This window comes from Choloepus didactylus, chromosome 8 (genome assembly GCF_015220235.1).
Source record: "Choloepus didactylus isolate mChoDid1 chromosome 8, mChoDid1.pri, whole genome shotgun sequence".
Classification (NCBI taxonomy): Eukaryota; Metazoa; Chordata; class Mammalia; order Pilosa; family Megalonychidae; genus Choloepus; species Choloepus didactylus.
The window spans coordinates 49617865-49632764 of NC_051314.1; positions in this window are offsets into that span (position 1 = coordinate 49617865).

Below are 14900 nucleotides of genomic sequence, written 5' to 3' on the forward strand. Positions count from 1 at the left end.
AAAATGGGCATTTGCTGCTGCAGGAGTACATAAGGTTCAACACGATTGATTGCATAGATCCAGAAATGGATAACATAATACTGTATGATGGTAGCACAATATTGTATGTACTCTGAACAAAGATAAGTGTGAGTATGGTTGATAGTGGAAGGCTAGGGGCATGTAGAACATAAGAAGGAAAGATAGAAGATAAAGACTGGGATTGTTTATCTTAGCAAAACCTATAGTGGTCAATGATGGTGATTACATGTACAAATACAAGAATGTTTTTAAAAGCGGGAGAACAAATGAATGTCAACATTGAAAGGTGTTGAAAATTGGATGGTATGGGGGAAAATACAATCAATGCAAACTATAGTCTATAGTTAATGGTAACATTGTAAGATGCTTCCATTAATTGTAACAAAGGCAATATACCAAAGCTAAATGTCTATAAGAGGGAGATATAAGGGAGTGACATGGGGTTCTTGGTGGTGTCGTTGTCTGACATTTTCATTGTATTTTATTTTATTTTTATTTTTCTTCTATCTCTTATATTTTTATTCTTCATTTTTTTCTCCTTTTCCTCTTTCTTTGAGGAAGAAATGGAAACGTCCTTATAAACATTGTGGTGGTGAATGCATAATTATGTGATTATACTGAGAATCATTGTTTACTTAGAATGGATTATATGGTATGTGAATAAAACTGTTTAAAAAATAAACAGGGATACAAGTGCTGGAGAAAATATGGAGAGAGGGATGTACCTATTCACTGTTTGTAAGGAAGTAGAATGGCACAGCCCAGCAGGAAGGCAGTGTGGTTGTCCCACAGGAAGCTAACTATGGGGTTGTCATATGGTCCTGCAACCCCATTTTGGATATATATTTGGAAGAGCTGACAGCAGAGCATGAATGATTGCACACTGGTGTTCAGGGTGGCAGTATTCACAATTCACAATGGATAGAGGTGACCTAAGGGTACATCAACCAATAAACAGAATGGTGAACTGTGGTGTACACATACAATGGATTACTGAGCAGTGGTAAGAAGAAATGAACTTGTGAGGTATACTACTAAGTGAATGGACCTTGAGGACAGTATGTTGAGTGAAATAAGCCAGAATTGAAAAGACAAACATTATAATGCCTCACTAATATGGACTAACTATAATGTACAAACTCTGAGAATTGAATCTGAGAGCAGAGGCTCTCAGGGGATAGCTTATGGCAAAGTTTCCTAGTTTGTTAGCTCTTACAGCAGTCACATCTATTCATGAGTTGTAATTGTTATTTTTAAATTCTGAGAGAATGAGCTGTTTGTGCATAAAGTGGTCAGTCCCTGGAACTTCGGGTGTATGTGTGTCATCTGAGACTCAGAGCCAGAATTCCGCAGCTATGAATGTCAGCATTACACCATACAGCAAATGTTAAGGAAACTGAAAAAGAGATTAGACTTAAATTAGGGATATGAACACAATGGACTTGGATAGGACTAAGGTAAACCAAATGAAAGAATAAAAGATGATAATGACTGTGTTTTAAAACTTTGACATCTGGTGAGGCCAAAGGAAGTGATGCTTATTTTGTGGAAAATCTATATTTTCTGTAGCATGCTATATAATGTAACTTGTTTGGTCAGTTTATTCAAACACAATAATTACATGGAAACTTGAATAGGGGGTGAGATCTGGTTGGTCTGTACAGGTTAGCATGAGGACCTTATACATCCCAGAGTAATTTGGGTGAGTATAAAAAGTATTTGCAAAGCCCGCTTGATGGACTGGGCAAAAATGTGGAAATATTAAACTTCCCCACCTGGGGAATTCCTGATTTCATTGTAGTAGGCCAATCCCTCAATCTTGGGGCTTGCCATTGTGAGGATTGTTACTGCAAAGGAAAGGTTAAGCCTGCTTATAATTACGTCTAAGAGTCACACCCAGAGAACCTCTTTTGCTCCTAAGATGTGGTCTATCTTTCTAAGCCAACCCCACAGATATATTCACTGCCCTCTCCAATACATGGGACATGACTCTCAGGGGTGTAAATCTCCCTGGCATTGTGGGACATGACTTCCAGGGATGAGCCTGAACCCCACATCATCAGATTGAGAAAACTTTCTTGACCAAAAGGGGAAGAGAAATGAAACAAAATAAGGTTTCAGCGGATGAGAAATTTCAAATGGAGTCAAGAGGTCATTCTTAGGTTATTCTCATGCATTATATCGGTATCCCTTTTTAGTTTTTAGTGTATTAGAATAGCTAGAAGAAAATATCTGAAACTATTGAACTGCAATCCAGTATCCTTGATTCTTGAAGATGATCATATAATTGTTTAGCTTACATGGTGTGACTGTGTGATTGTGAAAACTTTGTGGCCCACACTCCCTTTGTCTAATGTATGGACAGATGAGTAGAGAAAAAGGGGACAAAAAAGTAAATGAACAATAGCAGATAAAGAAGGGTATGGGATGTCTTGAGTGTTCATTTGTCTTTATTTTTATTTTTATTTTTTGGAGTAATGAAAATGTTCAAAAATTGATTGTGTGATCAATGAACAATTACATGATGATACTGTGAACAACTGATTGTAGACTTTGGATAATTGTGTGATATATGAATATATCTCAACAACATTTTATTAAAAATTATGCTCCTCTAAAAGTTCTTCATTCACAACTTATCTGTCTTCCTAGTCTTTTTATGTCTTTCACTCTTTCACCCTTGCTCATGCAGGCAGACCTTTCTGATGCACATGCTATTATTATGTCATTCCCACAGTCTGTGCAGTTATGCAAGGAAGATCCACTTCCTGAAATGCAGTGTCTTTGAGAAGTTTCCTCTTTCAAAAATTTCTTCATTTTACTTCTTGCTCAAAGCCTTTCCTCACAAAATAAATCCAATTATGATTTTATTATTACTCCTATAGAATGTATCTAAAATGGAATAAATGAGGCAAATCAAAACAGTCTTAACTCTGAATTAATAGCGAGCAGAGAGAGATAAACTTAGAACTGAACTCTTGGGTTCAAAGAAACCAGAAGTCAATGGCTTGGAAAATTACAGGCTTCCAGGGGGTGGAATCCCAGAAGCTACAGCCCAACGTGAGGATGTAACCAAACATGGAATCCAGCTGCCATTTCAGTACAAGCCAAGATTGGAGATGGAATTATCCAGAAAGGATTTGTGGAAACTCCTGTTGTCTGATGGCTTTGACCCCTGCATGCTTCATGCAAAGCCAACAGAATTTTTGCGAGATCTTTATAGACAGAGCCATTGCCGGTCTGGACTGGAGGAGACAGACAAGGAAAAAATTAAAGGAAAAATCTCTTCAAAGACAGAGCCATGGAGGTTGAGGTCTGGAGTCAGGAGGTCTAGGGCTGAGAGAGCAGAGCAGCCCACACGCAGGGAAAGGGTGAGTTTGCCCTGGAGGTCGAGGGCGGGCCTTCCGCCTCATTGCTCAGGAAATATCCTGCCACCCCAAGCCCCAAAGAGGGTGGAGCACATTCCCAGGGAATTGGGGAGAGCCTGGCTGCCACCACGCTGTTCTGAAGGGGTTGAGTGTGTGCCCCGGAGATGGAAGGGAATCCGGGAGCTGCCCCGAGGTTTGAGGAGGGTGGAGCCGAGAAGGTGGTCTCCCCAATGTGTGGAAATGTTGGAGCACTCACCCAAGCATTTGGAGAGGAAACAGCTGCCAAAAAGGCCCTTGGGAAGGGTTAGGCTCCCACTCTCTCAAGCCCCAAGGATGCAACATTGTTCTGTAAATGACTCTTGGACTTTGAAATCTAATGGACTTTGTCCTGTGGGTTTTAGGAACTGTTTTGCTCCTGTTAACCCTGTTTTCCTTACTGTTTCTCCTTATGGCAATGGAAATGTTCATCCTATGAATGTCTCTCCTTTGTATATTGGAAGCACATAACTTGTTCTAGGTTCACAGATCCACAGCTAGAGGGGAATTGTGCCTTGGGACTGACCACGCCTAAATTGATTTTGATGGGATTTTGTACTTAACTTTTGTTACTGAAATGATTTAAGTTTTTGTGATATTGTGATGAAATGAAATTCCTGTCTCCTGGAAGTTTGCATAGATCATTGACAAATCAAGCTGAACATTTTTGACCAGACCCCCAAATCAAAGCAATCCCCAAAAAAGTAGAGCAACTCAGCAAATCTCTGCCATCTTTATCTAGGGTCGGCAATTAAAATCTTCCTATAAAATCTCTTGTAAGATATTTTTTATTTCTTATTTTATCAACTTTTTAATGCAATTTTATTGAGATATATTCACATACCATACAATCATCTAAAGTGTACAATCAGTTGTTCACAGTATCATCAAGGATACTGGATTGCAGTTCAGCAGTTCCAAGTATTTCCTTCTAGCTATTCGAATACACTAAAAACTAAAAGGGATATAAATAATACATAAAAAGAACCTCCAGAATGACCTCTCAACTTCATATTTGAAACCTCTCAGCCTCTGAAACTTTATTTTGCTTCATTTCTCTTCTCCCTTTTGGTCAAGAAGGTTTTCTTAATCCTATGATGCCAGGTCCAGGCTCACTCCCAGAGGCATATCCCACAAGGCCAGGGAGATTTACACCCCTGGGTATCATGTCCCACATGGGGGGAAGGCAGCAAGTCCACCCTTTGAGTTGGCTTAGAGAGACAGGCCACATCTGAGCAACAAAAGAGGTTTAGAGGAGAATAATGTGATTCCACTGATAAGTTTTAAATAAAGGATACTTTATTCCTAAGATTAGGCCCAGAAAGACCATTTTTAAATATAAACTAAATAAAATTACAGAATTTATAGAATTTTTTGTTTTAAATCATTACTTTTGAGGATTAATCTGTATGAATTAATGTGTATGAACACAGCAAGAATTTGAAGATGTCATTTTCATCTGTTTTTCCCTAATATCCTTAGTTAATTCAACAGAGCCAGAATTAGAAATTATACTGCTGGAGGAAATAAACTGAGCTAGATATTTTTTTTTAATTTTATTTTGAAATACATTCAAACTTACAGTAACAGTTGCAGAAATAATACAAACCCCATTCACAGAACTCTAGCATACTCCAACCCCCCTCCACCAATACCCCAATCTACCGACTTCAATATTTTGTCACTTTACCATTTCTTTCTTTCCCTCCCTCCCTCCCTATCATCCATCATCTATTGCTCTGTCTTCTGAACATATGAGAGCAAGCTGCACACATCCTTGAACAAATAATATAATTCACATATACATTTCCTATGAACAAGAATATCCATTTATGTAATCACATTAAGTGTAGTTAAGAAGTTCAAGAAATTTAACATTGATATAAAGCTTACATTCTATATTTCATTTTTTTCCTTATGTCCCAATTGTGTCCTTTCAAGCCTTTTCTCCTCTATTCTTAGATCTCATCCAGGATCATCTATGGCATTTAATTGCCATTATCTATTTAGACTGCCTTTTTTTTCAATTGTGGAAACATATATACAACATCTTCCCATTCCAACTCCTCCCAAGCATCCCATTTAGTGGGATTAATCACAATGTTGTAATGCCATCATCTTCCCACCATCTATTACTAGAAAATTTCCTTCACCCCAAACAGAAACCCTCCACTCATTTCTTATTAACTCCCCACTGCCCCTTTCCCCACTTCTCATAACCCATACTCTACTTTTCATCTCTATGAGCATATTCTCTGATACTTTCTTTGTGTTTTCCATGGAGCTTAAATTTAACATCTTAAGTCTATAACAATCTTGTTTTCTTTGAAACCAATTTAATTTCAATAGGACACATAAACTATGTTCCCATACTCCCCATCCCCCCACCTTTTGTAGTTCTTGTCAAAAATTACATATTTTACATTGAGTCCAACACCACTGATTTATCATTACACTTTATGTATTTTAGATCCTGTAGGAAGTAAATAGTGGAGTTACACATCAAAAATACGGTAGTGTTGATATTTATATTTACCATGTGATCTTTACCAGAAATCTTTATTTCTTCATGTGGTTTCAGTCAATTATTTAGTGTCCTTTCCCTTCAGCCTGCACAATTCCCTTTAGTATTTCTTATAAGACTGATCTACTGGTGATGAAGTCCCTCAGCTTTTGATTATCCAGAAATGCTTTCATCCCTCCTCATTTTTAACCTCCAGGTGTTTGTGAATTTTCTAAGTCTCTGATGATTATTGACTTCTATTTGTATTCCATGTGGTCAGAGAATGTGCTTTGAATAATTTCAATTTTTTTAAAATTTATTAAGGCTTGTTTTATGTTCCAGTCTATGGTCTATTCTGGAGAAAGTTCCATGATCACTAGAGATGAATATGTATCCTGGTGATCTGGGATGTAATGTTCTATATATGTCTGTTAAATTTCTCTGTATCTCTCTCTCCTTTCTTTGTTTCTCTGTCAGAGGGCTTTCTTTAGTATCTGAAGTATGGCAGGTCTTTTATTAGCAAAGTCTTTCAGCATTTGTTTTTCTGTGAAACATTTAAGCTCCCCCTCAAATTTGAAGGAGAGTTTTGCTGGATAAAGTATTCTTGGCTGGAAATTTTTCTCTCTCAGAATTTCAAATATGTCATGCCACTGCCTTCTCACCTCCATGGTGGATGCTGAGTAGTTACTACTTAGTCTTTTGTTGTTTCCTTTGTATGTGGTGAATTGCTTTTCTCTTGCTGCTTTCAGAACTTGCTCCTTCTCTTCAGTATTTGACAGTCTGATCAGAATATGTCTTAGAGTGGGTTTATTTGGATTTAATCTACTTGGAGATCACTGGATGTGCCAGTTTGAATGTATTATGTCCCCCAGAAAAAGCCATATTCTTTGATGCAATCCTGTGGGGCAGACATTTTAGTGCTGATTAGACTGGAATTCTTTGAGTGTTTCCATAGAGATGTGCCCCACCCAAGTGTAGGTGATAACTCTGATGAGGTAATTTCCGTGGAGGTGTGGCCCCACCTTTTCAGCATGGGTCTTGATTACTGGAGCAGTATATAAGCTGAGACAGCAGGAGGAAGTTGCTACAGCCAAGAGGGACACTTTGAAGAAAGCACAGGAGCTGCAGTTTAAAGATGGCTGTTGAAAGCAGATTCTTGCTCTGGAGAAGTTAAGAGAGGACAAACACCTCAAGAGCAATTAAGAGTGACATTTTTGAAGAACTGCAGCCTAGAGAGGAATGTCCTGGGAGAAAGCCATTTGAAACCAGAACTTTGGAGCAGACACCAGCCACATGACTTCCCAGCTAACAGAGGTTTTCCGGACACCATTGGCCATCCTCCAGTGAAGATACCTGATTGCTGATGTGTTACCTGGGACACTTTATGGCCTTAAGACTGTAACTGTGTAACCAAATAACACCCCCCCCCCTTTTTTGGGGTTAAGTAGAGAGTTTAAGGTTTATTAGAGGACGAAAGCAGGTGGGAGCCATCAGAAAGGAAAAAGGAAGAAAATGGCTCCAGCCCTCTATGTGAGAGCAGCATTTTTTAAAGGAAAAAGTCATGTTGGGTGTTGGGGGGGAAGGGTCCTGCTAAGCATGTTCTGTGCCTTGATTGGGTGAGTGCTTATCAATTTCTGAGCTGACTGGTTACTAGATAAACCCCCTTTTTATAAAAGCCAATCCACCTCTGGTGTTTTGCATTCTGGCAGCATTAGCAAACTAGAAGACTGGGCATTTAGGCTTTGTGTGTTTATATTGTGTAGAAGGTTTGGGAAGTTTTCCCCAACAATTTCTTTTAATACTCTTTCTAGACCTTTACCCTTCTCTTCCCCTTCTGGGACACCAATGAGTCTTATATTTGGATGTTTTATTTTATCTATCATATCCCTGAGATCCATTTCGATTTTTTCAATTGTTTTCCCCATTCTTTCTTTTGTTCTTTCATTGTCCATTCCATGGTTCTCGAGGTCACTGAGTCATTTTTCAGCTTCTTCTAGTCTTGTACTATCAGTATCCAGAATCTTTTAGATTTGGTCAACAGGTTCTTTTATTTCCATAAGATCATCTATTTTTTTATTTACTCTTGCAATTTCTTCTTTATGCTCTTCTAGGGTCTTCTTCATATCCTTTATGTCCTGTGCCATGCTGTCATTGTTTGTCTTTAGTTCTTTGATTAATTGCTCCAAGTACTGTGTCTCCTCTGATCTTTTGATTTGGGTGTTTGGGTTATCCATATCATCTGGTTCTTTCATATGCTTTAAAATTGTCTGTTTTTTGGGGCTCTTGGCATTTGCTTTACTTGATAGGGTTCTTTTAGGATATGAAGGATTATTCAGACACCAGTCTCTAATTTGTCAGATCTACAGCTTGGTGGTGTACACTTTCTCTAACTAACTGTGAGTCACCTATTCCCCTCAAGTCAGTTCTCCCTTACTTTGTCTTTGTGATGTGTGGGGATCTGGTTCTTGTGGGGTCCAATTGGTGCACCAAATTTGGGTGTGTTGTTGGTGCTGTCCACCCTGAATGTGGGGCATGTGTCTGAGCAGTTAGGGAGGCAGGGCAGCTTTAATAATCAAACCTTCCAGGTGTTCCTGGAGATTTAAGGCTGTTGCAAGAGTCTAAATCTTCATTTCAGTCTCACCACAGATTGTTTCTGTTGCTGACCCACAAGTCCTTGGTATTGGCGTTGGGTCCCTGGGATTTCCATGTGGGTTCCTCTTCCCAGCCTTGCCCTTCTAGGGCCTCTGCTGAGGGAAGGCTGTGCTACATCACAAGTGCGTGCCGTCCCTTAAGGGAAGCCCTGGGCCACCGGGCCATGCAGGGGCGTTCCCAGACTGCTGTAAAGATGAATGAATGGGGCATATTAATTTCCCCCTTTTTGCACAGCTCTGCCTTCCCAGCTCCGGGACAATTAGCTGTGGGTGTGCAAAAGGCTATTGTCCATGCCCGATATTGTGGCGTGTGCACGGTGTTGCCAGAAACACTTCCTGTCACATTGGGTCCCTTGGCGCGGCTCTGGGCTGTGGCACCTGTGCCTGGCAGGAGTGTTCCCAGTCCACCAGGAAGACGGCAGCACGGGACATGTTTTTTTCCCCTTTTGGCTAACCTCTGCCCTCCTTGCTCTGAGACAACTAGCAGTGGGTGCACCAAGGGCTATCTTCCATGCCAGATATTGAGGTGTTCACCCAGCCCTTTCCTGCTGTGCTTCAGTGTGTGGTTCTCGCTGCCATATCTGCAACCACTTTTGGGATTTTTGAAAAAAGAACTAGTCTGCCTCCAAACGCCAATGCAAAGTTTCCCCACACTGCAGCGTGGCTGCTGGACATTCAGTGGCTTACTCACTCGTTTCAGAATGCAGACTCCTGGTTTCACCAAGTGCACGGTCCCCGTGGATTTAGCAGTCCTTGTCCAGCTGGTGCATCACTGCAACTGGTGTTCTGGGTCACTTTCTGGTCTCTATATCGTATTTTTCATGGAGGTGTTTTTTTGCCCTGTCTCTCCTAGCTGCCATCTTAGGTTCTCTCTCTGAGCTAGATTTTTAAAGTCAGGAATTGAGTTGCTTTTCAACAGAAAGCCATTTAAATAATATGTAAATGAAGATAACATCCCAAACAAACAAAACAAGCTCTGACCATCTATCTGCTGGTGAACTTTCCATGGATCAGTTAGGGTGACTATTACTTCTTCATCATGCTAAGATTCCCTAGCAACATAAATACCCCATAATAATGGCAGGATCGTGTTCCTTCTTTTTCTTCAGTTTCCCATGAAATCCCTTAGAAGATCCACCTCCACTTACTTAGCAATCTTCGAATTCAAAATTACAAAGGGTAGTGCTTTTTGCTTGAAGGTATAACATTGTTTTAAACTACATGCAGGAAAGAAAATATCTCCAAGTTTCTTTTGAAAGCTAGCTTAAACTACCTCTAGGAGGACTTCACAGAATCCAGACTTTTCTTTAGTCTGTATACCTTGAATACACACAAATTTAATTTTTAATACAATTTATTCTTATTGACACATCAATTTGTAATTCATTTCATGCCTTTTCATGCATGTTTCTATTTCTTTTCCAATTATTTTGCAAACTTCTTTTTCCAGTTTGCTCATGTTGACAATATGCAAAATACCAGAAATGGATTCACTTGTATAAAGAGGATTTAATAGGTTACAAATAACCTAAGTCCTAAGGCCATAAAAGTGTCCAAACTAAGGCATCAACAAGAGGATACCTTCACTGAAGAATGACCAATGGTGTCCAGAATACCTCTGTTAGCTGGGAAGGCATGTGGCAGATGTCTGCTGGTCCTTTGCTTCTGGGTTGCATTGCTTTCAGCTTTTTATTCCAGTGGCTTTCTCTCTAAGTATCTGGGAGTCCTCTCTTAGCTTCTCTGGGGCAAAATCTGGGCTTCATCTCTTAGCCTAGCATCTCCAACCATCCTTCTGTCTGCATCTCCAAGCATCTCTAAGCGTCAGCAAGCATCTGCATCTGTGTTGGTGCTTAGCTTCTCTCTTACATACTCCAGGGAACTAATCAAGACCCCCACTGAATGGGTGGGGCAATCCCTCCATGGAAATAAACTAATCAGAAATATCATCCACAGTTAGGTGAGTCGCTTCTCCATGGAAACACTCAATCGAAAGTTTCTACCCAATCAAAAGACTAATAAATCTGCCTCCACAATATTGCATTCAAGAATTTTGCCTTTCTGGGGGACATAGTATATTCAAACCAGCACTCTCCTCAAAGATAATATGAACATCTTTTTCTTTTCTTTTCTTTTTTTTTTAATTTTCTCAAGTACAATTTGACTTTTTTTCTGGCATACTCTAAAGTATTCTCTTCCACTGCTGCATATTTGATCACAACTTCTTGCTTAATTCTCTTCATGGATATTGAGGTGTTCTGGTAAATGCTTAACAACTGGCTTTCCAGAAGACGAAACTTTCCTATGTATTATTTGCTGATTCCTGCAGTGCAAATACTCCCTTCAGGACCAAATTCAAGCTACTAATGTGATACCACTGAATGTGATGTTGGGATGAAATGTATATAATCGAGGCTTGCATGTCAGTGTGAGCAGATTTCAGAACACCACAGTTTGTGGTGATCATCACTAAGATTACCTGGTTTATTTGTTTTTTGTATTTTATGTTTCCCCTTCATAAAACTAATCTCCATAAGAAAGGAGACTTTTTCTGCCTTTTCCACCACTGTATTTCTCCTTGAATAAAACAGTGTCTGGCATATAGCAAGTGCTTAATAAGATTTTATTAGATAAAAGCATACTTTTTGACTTAGAGATGACTATATTAAAATTTTTAAGATGGTTACAGTTACATAAACATTTTTAAAAACTGTTAAAGGTTGCAGGATCCAAAAGTTTGGAAATACCCCATGAACAGATGTGAGAAAGAGGTAACTTCAATATCACTTTTGAAAGTCATTTTACCTTGCATCTCTTGTATGTCTTAGGAAAAAATGGTGTAAATATGAGGTTGAGGTGCAGAAAGGAAAAGAACAAAATTATAAGTTTTGAATTTAAATTTCATTGTAAAAAGATCAATCATAACTTCCAAATGTGAAAGCAACAGAGAAATGTCAATTTCAAAATGAAATGAAACAGTCATTTTATAATTTATGAGTTAAATGGAATATGTACAACACCTAGAACCTTAACACTTTCACTCATGAATTACACTATGCTAGTGCCTTATGGTCAAATTAGAGTAAGAATTAATTATTATACTTAGGATTTTCATGATAAGTGGTAATGAAAGATAGTACAATAAATAGGACCCTACAACTGAGGAATAATTATTCAGATTTCATATTCCCTTCTCTCAAAGTTCTTTTTCAGTACTTTGAAGGAAATGAAAAATAACTCAAATTGACTTTTTATGTATTTATTTCATATTTCATTTTCTAACATCCAACTCGGAATTAGTAACTTCATTCTGATTTTTTATGTAGATGCTACAAAACTAATTTTCTTTGTGGCCATCATACAAGAAAATATACTTGTACATTTTATTGTATGATGGGCACAAAGTAATTCCTGAAAGATTCATTATATTTCTGTCAATTATTTTACTTTCTACCACTGGACTATCAATGGCCCTCTTTGGACCTATTTTTCTTATGCTCCAAATTGAACTGCTGACTGCCGCCTAAACTGCACCCCATCTGCTCTCCCATCCGTGGCTTTGCTCTCCTGCTCCCTGGGATATCTTTCTCCTTATTTCTGTCTTTTGGAAACCTGCCATTTTAGAACCAACCCAATCATCAAATTATTAATTCTTAGCACAGCACTTAGTCACCAATTGATCCTTTTTGTGTTTATTAGTTTGTTGACTGCCTTTTTCCCTCTCTAGAATGTATCCTGAGTGAGAACAGGGACTCTGTTTTCCTGTTCACTACTATATTCCAGTGGCTACAACAGTTCCTGGCACATAGTAACTTTGTTGAACACACAAATTATCAGCTATCAAAACCATTCTAAAGATAAAATATAGTAAGATGTTTTATGTTTGATAACTTTTTTTTTCAAAAAACCCACAAACATTTGCATTCCAAAGTATAGGTTGACACTTCATCATAAACTAGTGCTATTTTTACAAAGCTGTGTGAATTAAGGAAGAAAATGTGATATCCTGAGTAAGTCAAAAATAATTTCTAACACTCAAGACTGAAAGAATTCCAGTTTTAAGGTGCTATTCTCTCATATGAGACTGTGCTTATTATACTCCATTTATAATCCAACTAAACACATTTTCTTGGTATGCTAAGGTTTTAGGCAAATCTTCCTTTGATTTTGTCAAATAATTTAAAAGGATTCATTTAAATGAAACAAACCTTACCATAGCTTTGAATGTATTTTCTAATAAGAACAAATTTTACATTTCAAAGTAGGTATTCATTTTGAGATCAGCCTATTTTTATATAGAATGGAACCAATATCATAATTGTTTTCTCCTTTGACCTAACTTTTCTCCATGCATTCCTCTGTTCAAATATATATGAAGCACAATGAAAAAGAAGAAAGGATATGTATATGTCTAGAACTCTGAACTATAGGGCTAAAATCACTAACTCATCAAGAATACAGATGACGTATGACGTGTCTTAGAAGAAAGCAGGAGCTTCCCAGTTATGTGGGACATGACTCCCAGGGGTGTAAATCTCTCTGGCCACATGGACATGACTCACAGGGATGAGCCTGACCATGGCATCATGGCATGGAGAAAGCCTTCTTGACCAAAAGGGAGGAAAGAAATGAAACAAAATAAAGTTTCAGTGGCTAAGAGACTTAAAATAGATTTGAGAGGTCATTCTGGAAGTTATTCTTATGCATTATATAGATATTCCTTTTTAGTTTCTAGTGCATTAGAATAGCTAGAAGGAAATATCTGAATCTGTTGAACTGTAATCCGGTAGACTTGATTCTTGATGACTGTATAACTATATAGCTTTTATCATGTGACCATGTGATGGTGAAAATCTTGTGACTGACACTCCCTTTATCCAGTATATGGGCAATTGAGTAATAAAATAAAAACAAAAAAATACATAAATAACATGGGAGGATAAGCGGTATGGGATGTTTTGGGTGTCCTTTTACATTTATATATATATGTTTTTCTTTATTTTGGAATAATAGAAATGTTCTAAAATTGATCGTGGTGATGAATGCACAACTATATGATGATACTGTGAGCCACTGAATGTATACCTTGGATGGATTGTATGGTGTGTGACTATATCTCAATAAAATTGCAAAAAAAAAAAAAACAAAAAAAAAAACAAAAAAAAACAGAACTACATTAGTGGCCAAGGGATTTGTTTGTGTTTTTCATCATCCATTATTGAATAAGGTTTGATACTTTCTGCAAAACCCTGGAACACACTCTTTTTATTGTACACAACTCCACATTTTTTCTGTTGTTTGATTTAGACTATGTGGATGATAACCAACCTTAGAGTTGTTGCGTCCTCCTCTGGCCTCCCATAGTGCTTCCTTTATATGGTGCATAGAGCACTTGGTGCAAGGAGTTCTCACAGCTTACTCACAGTTTTGTATCCCGACCTGGAATAACTACTGTCCAGGAATGTGGCCATGTCACATTGATCTTTGCATGCCCAGTGCCTAGTCCAATGCTTGATGTATAGTTCAGGGGAATGTATGTTTGTTGTATGAATAAATTTGTATATATTTTACTGTTTTCAAACCATGTCCATATGCATATCTCTTCTTATACTCATACAACTTAGCAAGATTGCAGAGTAGAATTATTTCCCTCATTACAGAATCTCAGTGCAACTGAAGGATATCCCAGAGAACTGACGATCAGTGTGAAATTAACTGACTTCTGAAAAGCACAGTACTAAGGCATCAATTTCATGATTGGAGTTCTTTTTACAACACTAAGTGAAAATTTAGGCATATTGATCTACTCATTCAGGTGTCCTTAGGGTCTGTTAGATATATGGCCAATCATCTTTTATTTCTCAATCATTTGGTGAAATATTGCTCTTTGCTTTTCTGCAAATGTAGGCCATAAAATGGAAAAGACCTTCAGAAATCATCCATAATGTTATCAGAAGAGGCACAGATTATATGCAAATATTTTGTTGCAAAATAGTGTCTGCCTTTAAGAATTTATTGTTAGCTGAAACAATACTGCTTAGCCACAGGAAAGGGGATAGATGCTTTGTCCTGCACCACAGTCATCACCATTCTCCTTATAGAAGCTTTCTCTATGCTTCTTAATTTCTTCATCAGGAAATAAAGAGTCCCTACCAGGCAAGATTGTGAGAGCAGCCTATTTGTTGGAGGAAAGGGGTGACACAGTTAGTATTGGGAAATTCTAGTAACTGAATTATGATCAACTGACACTAAAGCCAGCCTTTTAATAAAATTACCTCCCACTAGATCACAGGCTACAAAAGGGAGATCCTGCATGAACCACCA